General features: G+C 52.0%; 2 long non-coding RNA genes across 2 annotated transcripts; both read left to right on the forward strand.

Annotated features, from left to right (window-relative positions):
• Positions 1-363: 363 nt before the first annotated feature.
• Positions 364-1,194, forward strand: LOC116438842. Its single transcript, XR_004237947.1, has 3 exons — positions 364-922; positions 995-1,036; positions 1,131-1,194. It is a non-coding gene; the product is annotated as an uncharacterized LOC116438842 (long non-coding RNA).
• A 1,934-nt stretch (positions 1,195-3,128) lies between these two features.
• LOC116438838 lies at positions 3,129-5,259 on the forward strand. Its single transcript, XR_004237942.1, has 4 exons — positions 3,129-3,182; positions 3,269-4,290; positions 4,412-4,497; positions 4,579-5,259. It is a non-coding gene; the product is annotated as an uncharacterized LOC116438838 (long non-coding RNA).
• Positions 5,260-8,838: the final 3,579 nt, after the last annotated feature.

An 8,838-nucleotide genomic window follows, 5' to 3' on the forward strand; every position in this document is an offset into this window, starting at 1 on the left:
TCCACTCAAGTTTCAGCAATGCCACATCACCTTGTTTCCACTCAACCCAGGTATACCCTGCAATGACGGCGTTGGCCTTGGAGCGTGGCCAGAGCGTGCGGTCTGAGGACCTGGGCCCTCTTAGGAGACAGCGAGTTGTGGAATTATTGGGTTTTGGCCGAGGTGCCACTAAGCTCGTGTACTGATGTTCAGTTTTCTTTATTGTAGCTGACTAAGAGTCAACAGCCTGGCAATGGCAGGAGCTTCTGGGACGGCGAGAGGTGGCCTTCTTTTGCGCCCCAGGAAGATTCACATCCCCAGACGTCCGTGAGATAAGTTGAGGGATATGACCCATGGAGGGAATGAAAGCAGGGTGTCGGGTTGGGGCTCTCTGGAAGGGAGTTTTGAGTCAGCTTTGGAGATGGGGGTACCCAAGAAGGGGCCCCTTAGCCCGCATAATGGAAAAGTCTCACATTCGATAACAATGCTGGGGTACGCAGGGCAGAGCAATCAGAGTGCGTGTTGTGTCACTTGTCTATTGTACATGCCATGTCTTTTGGGCTTCTTGTGTCTTTGCTCTTTTGCCTTAGCCCTTCGATGTGCTTGCAGTCATGCTTTCTGCCGTGAGTTCTCTCTCCTTGCTGCATCCCATTGTTTGTCATCTGCTGTGTCACGGGTGCCTGCATGGGTTTGGCCCAGAGCTGCTCTGCCCTGCTGCATACCCTGGCACATAGGTATAATAGAACAGGGCCCAAGGCCTTTAAATCTGTAATGTAGGGTGTAGTTTGGCCTCTAGATGATATTCCTAGATTGACACAAGATGGCTGGAGCTGTTAAGTTCTCATGCAGCACTTTGACTTTTGTCATCACTTTCTTGCAGATGCAGATGGATTAAATCTGTGGCTGAGCGCCCCATACCGGGTGAGGGGATTCCCGCAGGAAGGTCGGTCACCGTTTGTGTTTGCCGAGCCAGTGGAAATGGTGGCTGTGTTACAGCATTGTTCGTTGTTCTTAGGAGGTAAAGCCAGATCTCAGCAGTCAAGGTCAAGTGAACGAGGTAAGAAGTCACTGGTGGTAGGAACCACTTGTTATTCCTTGGGTGCCAAGTTCTAGTACAGCTCTAAGCATCCTTTTTCATTTGTGTGTTTTAGATGGTCCGCTTGTATTACACCAAAACCCCTCGCTGACCGGCTGACAGACCCGGCTTGCCGCCCTTCTGAGCCCTTCAGAAGTATTAAGGGGCTCTGCGATGAAGCCTTTACCTTTTCCATGTGAAGGTACTGTCCGGGTAGCCTTTGGCAATAGCCGAGTAGCTGCAGTGAGTTGCGGAGGGAGGAGGAACGAGGGTCCACTCAAGTTTCAGCAATGCCACATCACCTTGTTTCCACTCAACCCAGGTATACCCTGCGATGATGGCGATGGCGTTGGCCTCAGAGCGTGGCCCAAGCGTGCGGCCCGAGGACCCCGGCCTTCTTAGGGGACGGTGAGTGGCAGAATTGACAGGTTTTGGCTGAGGTGCCACTAAGTTCGTGCACTGATGTTTGTTTGGTTTTGTTTATTGTAGCTGACTAAGAGAGAACCAGCCCGATGAAGGCATGAGCTTCCCGCATGGCGCGGTGGCCTTCTTTTGCACCCGAGGCAGATTGACATCCTCAGACATCCAAGAGATAAGTCGAGGCCTGTGACCCACAGAGGGGGTGGAAGTGAGGTGTTTAGTTGGGACTCACCGGGAGATATTTTTGAGTCAGATTTGGAGGTGGGGATACCCAAGAAGGGGCCCCTTAGGCCCCGTAAAGCAAAAGTCCTGCTTTTGATCACAGTGCCGAGGTGCGCAGGGCAGAGCAGTCCCGGTACACGTCACTAGTCTATTGTGCGTTCTCTGTCTTTTGTGCATCTCGTGTCACAGGTCATTTGTCTTAGCCCTTTGAGATGCTTATCGCCAATGCTGGGCATTATTCTTAGCATCCCTGTTCTTGGTGTTCCTCAGTGCGGTGCCGATACCATTCATCCTTTGACTCGTGAGCTTGGAGGTGCATCAGAATCACATCTCTCTTCAGTGACGTTGAGTCGGGCGTCCTTTCAGGTCTTGTTCTGAGCTGCATCGACAGCTGTGCACTGCAACGATCCATTATAGGAGATGAAGACTTGTAAGAATGCAAAGATAGCTAGAGGATTCCACCCGTCCAATTCTCGGGCATCCATCTTTGCGGTTCTTGGAATAAGTCCTTCTGTTATCATCCTCTTCTGCCAGGGTTCTTGCAGCTTCCTTGGCTCACCGTCGGTCTCGCCTAGGTCATCTCATTCCTCGTCTGCTCGGTCCTTGTGACCATCTAGCCCAGAGTTTTCTCTCCTTGTTGGGTCCCCTTGTTTGTCATCTCCTGTGTCACGGGTGCCTGCATGGGTTTGGCCCTGAGCTGCTCTGCCCTGCTGCACAGTCTGGCATATGGTTGTAATAGGACAAGGCCTGGGGACTTGAAATTTGTGGTGTACGTTGTAGTTTGGCCTCAAGATGGCATTCCTAGACTGGTACGGGATGGCTGGAGCTATGAAGTTCTAATGCAGCTCTTTGACTTTTGTCATCGCTTTCTTTCAGATGCAGACGGATTAAATCTGTGGCTGAGCGCCCCGTACCCGGAGAGGGGGTTCCCACATGAAGGTCGGTCACTGTTTGTCTTTGCAGGGCAAACATGAATGGTGCGTGTGTTACAGCATTGTTCTTTGTCTTTGTTCTTAGGAGGTAAAGCCAGATCTCAGCAGTCAAGGTCAAGTGAACGAGGTAAGAAGTCACTGGTGGTAAGAACCACTTGTTATTCCTTGGGTGCCAAGTTCTGGTACAGCTCTAAGCATCCATTGCCATTTGCGTGTTTCAGGGCGCCTCCTTGTATTACGCCGAACTCCTCGTTGACCGGCCGACAGACCCGTGTCGCCGCCCTCGTGAGTCCTCTGCAAGTATCACGGGAGTCTGCGATGAAGCCTTTACCTTTTCCATGTGAAGGTACCGTCCGGGTAGCCTTCGGCAGTGGCCGAGGCATTGCGGCAAGTCGGGGAGGGAGGGAGGGAGGAGGAGCGAGGGTCCACTCAAGTTTCAGCAGTGCCGCATCACCTCGTCTCCTCTTAACTCAGGTATACCCTGTGATGACGGTGTCGACCTCGGGGTGTGGCAAAAGCATGTGGCCCGAGGACTCCAGCCTTCTTAGGAGACAGTGAGTTGTGGAATTGTTGGGGTTTGGCCGATGTGCCACGAAGTCCCTGTACTGATATTTGGTTTTCTTTATCGGGCCCGTCTAAGAGACAACAGCCCGGCGATGGCAGGAGCTTCCAGGACGGTGAGGTAGTCTTCATTTGCGTCTCAGGTGGATTCACATCCCCGGATGTCTGAAAGATAAGTCAAGGGGCTGAAAGCGGAGTATTGAGTTGGGCCTCGCCGGGAGGGATTTTTTGTGTCAGCTTTGGAGATGGGGATACCCAAGAAGGGGCCCCTTAGCCCACATAATGGAAAAGTCTCACATTCGATAACAATGCTGAGGTGCGCAGGGCCGAGCAATCAGAGTGCATGTTGCATCAATTGTCTATTGTACATGCCATGTCTTTTGGGCTTCTTGTGTCTTCGCTCTTTTGCCTTAGCCCTTCGATGTGCTTGCAGTCATGCTTTCCGCTGAGAGGTCTCTCTCCTTGCTGCATCCCCTTGTTTGTCATCTGCTGTGTCACGGGTGCCTGCATGGGTTTGGCCCAGAGCTGCTCTGCCCTGCTGCATACCCTGGCACATATGTGTAATAGAACAGGGCCCAAGGCCTTTAAATCTGTAATGTAGGATGTAGTTTGGCCTCTAGACGATATTCCTAGATTGACACAAGATAGCTGGAGCTGTTAAGTTCTCATGCAGCACTTTGACTTTTGTCATCACTTTCTTGCAGATGCAGATGCATTAAATCGGTGGCAGACCGCCCCATACCGGGTGAGGGGATTCCCGCGGGAAGGTCGGTCACCGTTTGTGTTTGCCGAGCCAGTGTAAATGGTGGCTGTGTTACAGCACTGTTCTTTGTTCCTAGGAGGTAAAGCCAGATCTCAGCAGTCAAGGTCAAGTGAATGAGGTAAGAAGTCACTGGTGGTAAGAACCACTTGTTATTCCTTGGGTGCCAAGTTCTGGTACAGTTCTAAGCATCCATTGTCATTTGTGTGTTTTAGATGGTCTGCTTGTATTGCACCAAAACCCCTCGCTGACCGGCTGACAGACCCGGCTTGCTGCCCTTGTGAGCCCTCCAGAAGTATTAAGGGGCTCTGCGATGAAGCCTTTACCTTTTCCATGTGAAGGTACCGTCCGGGTAGCCTTTGGCAATGGCCGAGTAGCTGCAGTGAGTTGCGGAGGGAGGGAGGAGCGAGGGCCCCATCAAGTTTCGGCAGTGCCACATAACCTTGTCTCCTCTTAACCCAGGTATACCCTGTGACGATGGTGATGGCGTTGGCCTCGGAGCGTGGCCCAAGCGTGCGGCCCGAGGACCCCGGCCTTCTTAGGAGATGGTGAGTGGCGGAATTGACAGGTTTTGGCTGAGGTGCCACTAAGTTCATGCACTGATGTTTGTTTGGTTTTGTTTATTGTAGCTGACTAAGAGATAACCAGCCCGATGAAGGCATGAGCTTCCCGCATGGCGAGGTGGCCTTCTTTTGCACCCGAGGCAGATTGACATCCTCAGACATCCAAGAGATAAGTCGAGGCCTGTGACCCACAGAGGGGGTGGAAGTGAGGTGTTTAGTTGGGACTCACCGGGAGATATTTTTGAGTCAGATTTGGAGGTGGGGATACCCAAGAAGGGGCCCCTTAGGCCCCGTAAAGCAAAAGTCCTGCTTTTGATCACAGTGCCGAGGTGCGCAGGGCAGAGCAGTCCCGGTACACGTCACTAGTCTATTGTGCGTTCTCTGTCTTTTGTGCATCTCCTGTCGCAGGTCATTTGCCTTAGCCCTTTGAGATGCTTATCGCAAATGCCGGGCATTATTCTTAGCATCCCTGTTCTTGGTGTTCCTCAGTGCGGTGCCGATACCAGTGATCCTTTGACTCTTGAGCTTGGAGGTGCATCAGAATCACATCTCTCTTCAGCGACGTTGAGTTGGGTGTCTTTTCAGGTCTTGTTCTGAGCTGCATCGACAGCTGTGCACTGCAACGATCCATTATAGGAGATGAGGACTTGTAAGAATGCAAAGATAGCTAGAGGATTCCACCCGTCCAATTCTCGGGCATCCATCTTTGCGGTTCTTGGAATAAGTCCTTTTGTTATCATCCTCTTCTGCCAGGGTTCTTGCAGCTTCCTTGGCTCACCGTCGGTCTCGCCTAGGTCATCTCATTCCTCGTCTGCTCGGTCCTTGTGACCATCTAGCCCAGAGTTTTCTCTCCTTGTTGGGTCCCCTTGTTTGTCATCTCCTGTGTCACGGGTGCCTGCATGGGTTTGGCCCTGAGCTGCTCTGCCCTGCTGCACAGTCTGGCATATGGTTGTAATAGGACAAGGCCTGGGGACTTGAAATTTGTGGTGTAGGTTGTAGTTTGGCCTCAAGATGGCATTCCTAGACTGGTACGGGATGGCTGGAGCTGTGAAGTTCTAATGCAGCTCTTTGACTTTTGTCATCGCTTTCTTTCAGATGCAGACGGATTAAATCTGTGGCTGAGCGCCCCATACCCGGAGAGGGGAGTTCCCACATGAAGGTCGGTCACTGTTTGTCTTTGCAGGGCAAACATGAATGGTGGCTGTGTTACCGCATTGTTCTTTGTCTTTGTTCTTAGGAGGTAAAGCCAGATCTCAGCAGTCAAGGTCAAGTGACTGAGGTAAGAAGTCACCGGTGGTAGGAACCACTTGTTATTCCTTGGGTGCCAAGTTCCGGTACAGCTCTGAGCATCCCTTGTCATTTGTGTGTTTCAGGGGGCCCCCTTGTATTACGCCGAACTCCTCGTCGACCGGCCGACGGACCCGTCTCGCCGCCCTCGTGAGTCCTCTGCAAGTATCACGGGACTCTGCGATGAAGCCTTTACCTTTTCCATGTGAAGGTACCGTCCGGGTAGCCTTCGGCAGCGGCCGAGGCATTGCGGCAAGTCGGGGAGGGAGGGAGGAGGAGCGAGGGTCCACTCAAGTTTCAGCAGTGCCGCATCACCTCGTCTCCTCTTAACTCAGGTATACCCTGTGATGACGGTGTCGAGCCTCGGGGTGTGGCAAAAGCAGTGTGGCCCGAGGACTCCAGCCTTCTTAGGAGACAGTGAGTTGTGGAATTGTTGGGGTTTGGCCGATGTGCCACGAAGTCCCTGTACTGATATTTGGTTTTCTTTATCGGGCCCGTCTAAGAGACAACAGCCCGGCGATGGCAGGAGCTTCCAGGACGGTGAGGTAGTCTTCATTTGCGTCTCAGGTGGATTCACATCCCCGGATGTCTGAAAGATAAGTCAAGGGGCTGAAAGCGGAGTATTGAGTAGGGGCTCGCCGGGAGGGATTTTTGTGTCAGCTTTGGAGATGGGGATACCCAAGAAGGGGCCCTTAGCCCAGCATAAGGGAAAAGTCTCACATTCGATAACAATGCTGGAGGTGCGCAGGGCAGAGCAATCAGAGTGCGTGTTGTGTCACTTGTCTATTGTACATGCCATGTCTTTTGGGCTTCTTGTGTCTTCGCTCTTTTGCCTTAGCCCTTCGATGTGCTTGCAGTCATGCTTTCCGCTGAGAGGTCTCTCTCCTTGCTGCATCCCCTTGTTTGTCATCTGCTGTGTCACGGGTGCCTGCATGGGTTTGGCCCAGAGCTGCTCTGCCCTGCTGCATACCCTGGCACATAGGTGTAATAGAACAGGGCCCAAGGCCTTTAAATCTGTAATGTAGGGTGTAGTTTGGCCTCTAGATGATATTCCTAGATTGACACAAGATGGCTGGAGCTGTTAAGTTCTCATGCAGCACTTTGACTTTTGTCATCACTTTCTTGCAGATGCAGATGGATTAAATCTGTGGCATGAGCGCCCCATACCGGGTGAGGGGATTCCCGCAGGAAGGTCGGTCACCCTTTGTGTTTGCCGAGCCAGTGGAAATGGTGGCTGTGTTACAGCACTGTTCTTGTCTTGTTCCTAGGAGGTAAAGCCAGATCTCAGCAGTCAAGGTCAAGTGAACGAGGTAAGAAGTCACTGGTGGTAAGAACCACTTGTTATTCCTTGGGTGCCAAGTTCTGGTACAGTTCTAAGCATCCTTTTTCATTTGTGTGTTTTAGATGGTCCGCTTGTATTGCACCAAAACCCCTCGCTGACCGGCTGACAGACCCAGCTTGCTGCCCTTCTGAGCCCTCCAGAAGTATTAAGGGGCTCTGCGATGAAGCCTTTACCTTTTCCATGTGAAGGTACCGTCCGGGTAGCCTTTGGCAATAGGCCGAGTAGCTGCAGTGAGTTGCGGAGGGAGGGAGGAACAGAGGTCCACTCAAGTTTCAGCAATGCCACATCACCTTGTTTCCACTCTAACCCAGGTATACCCTGCGACGATGGCGATGGCGTTGGCCTCGGAGCGTGGCCAGAGTGTGCGGTCCGAGGACCTGGGCCCTCTTAGGAGACAGTGAGTTGTGGAATTATTGGGTTTTGGCCGAGGTGCCACTAAGCTTGTGTACTGATGTTCAGTTTTCTTCATTGTAGCTGACTAAGAGTCAACAGCCTGGCAATGGCAGGAGCTTCTGGGACGGCGAGAGGTGGCCTTCTTTTGCGCCCCAGGAAGATTCACATCCCCAGACGTCCGTGAGATAAGTTGAGGGATATGACCCATGGTGGGAATGAAAGCAGGGTGTCGGGTTGGGGCTCTCTGGAAGGGAGTTTTGAGTCAGCTTTGGAGATAGGGATACCCAAGAAGGGGCCCCTTAGCCCGCATAATGGAAAAGTCTCACATTTGATTGCAATGCTGAGGTGCGCAGGGCAGAGCAATCCGAGTGCGTGTTGTGTCACTTGTCTATTGTGCATGCCATGTCTTTTGGGCTTCTCGTGTCTTCGCTCTTTTGCCTTAGCCCTTCGATGTGCTTGCCGCAAATGCCGGGCGTTATTCTTAGCATCCCTGTTCTTGGTGTTCCTCAGTGCGGTGCCGATACCATTGATCCTTTGACTCGTGAGCTTGGAGGTGCATCAGAATCACATCTCTCTTCAGTGACGTTGAGTCGGGCGTCCTTTCAGGTCTTGTTCTGAGCTGCATCGACAGCTGTGCACTGCAACGATCCATTATAGGAGATGAGGACTTGTAAGAATGCAAAGATAGCTAGAGGATTCCACCCGTCCAATTCTCGGGCATCCATCTTTGCGGTTCTTGGAATAAGTCCTTCTGTTATCATCCTCTTCTGCCAGGGTTCTTGCAGCTTCCTTGGCTCACCGTCGGTCTCGCCTAGGTCATCTCATTCCTCGTCTGCTCGGTCCTTGTGATCATCTAGCCCAGAGTTTTCTCTCCTTGTTGGGTCCCCTTGTTTGTCATCTCCTGTGTCACAGATGCCTGCATGGGTTTGGTCCAGAGCTGCTCTGCCCTGCTGCACAGTCTGGCATATGGTTGTAATAGGACAAGGCCTGGGGACTTGAAATTTGTGGTGTACGTTGTAGTTTGGCCTCAAGATGGCATTCCTAGACTGGTACGGGATGGCTGGAGCTGTGAAGTTCTAATGCAGCTCTTTGACTTTTGTCATCGCTTTCTTTCAGATGCAGACGGATTAAATCTGTGGCTGAGCGCCCCGTACCCGGAGAGGGGGTTCCCACATGAAGGTCGGTCACTGTTTGTCTTTGCAGGGCAAACATGAATGGTGGGTGTGTTACAGCATTGTTCTTTGTCTTTGTTCCTAGGAGGTAAAGCCAGATCTCAGCAGTCAAGGTCAAGTGAACGAGGTAAG

Source organism: Corvus moneduloides, unplaced genomic scaffold, assembly GCF_009650955.1.
Source record: "Corvus moneduloides isolate bCorMon1 unplaced genomic scaffold, bCorMon1.pri scaffold_129_arrow_ctg1, whole genome shotgun sequence".
Classification (NCBI taxonomy): Eukaryota; Metazoa; Chordata; class Aves; order Passeriformes; family Corvidae; genus Corvus; species Corvus moneduloides.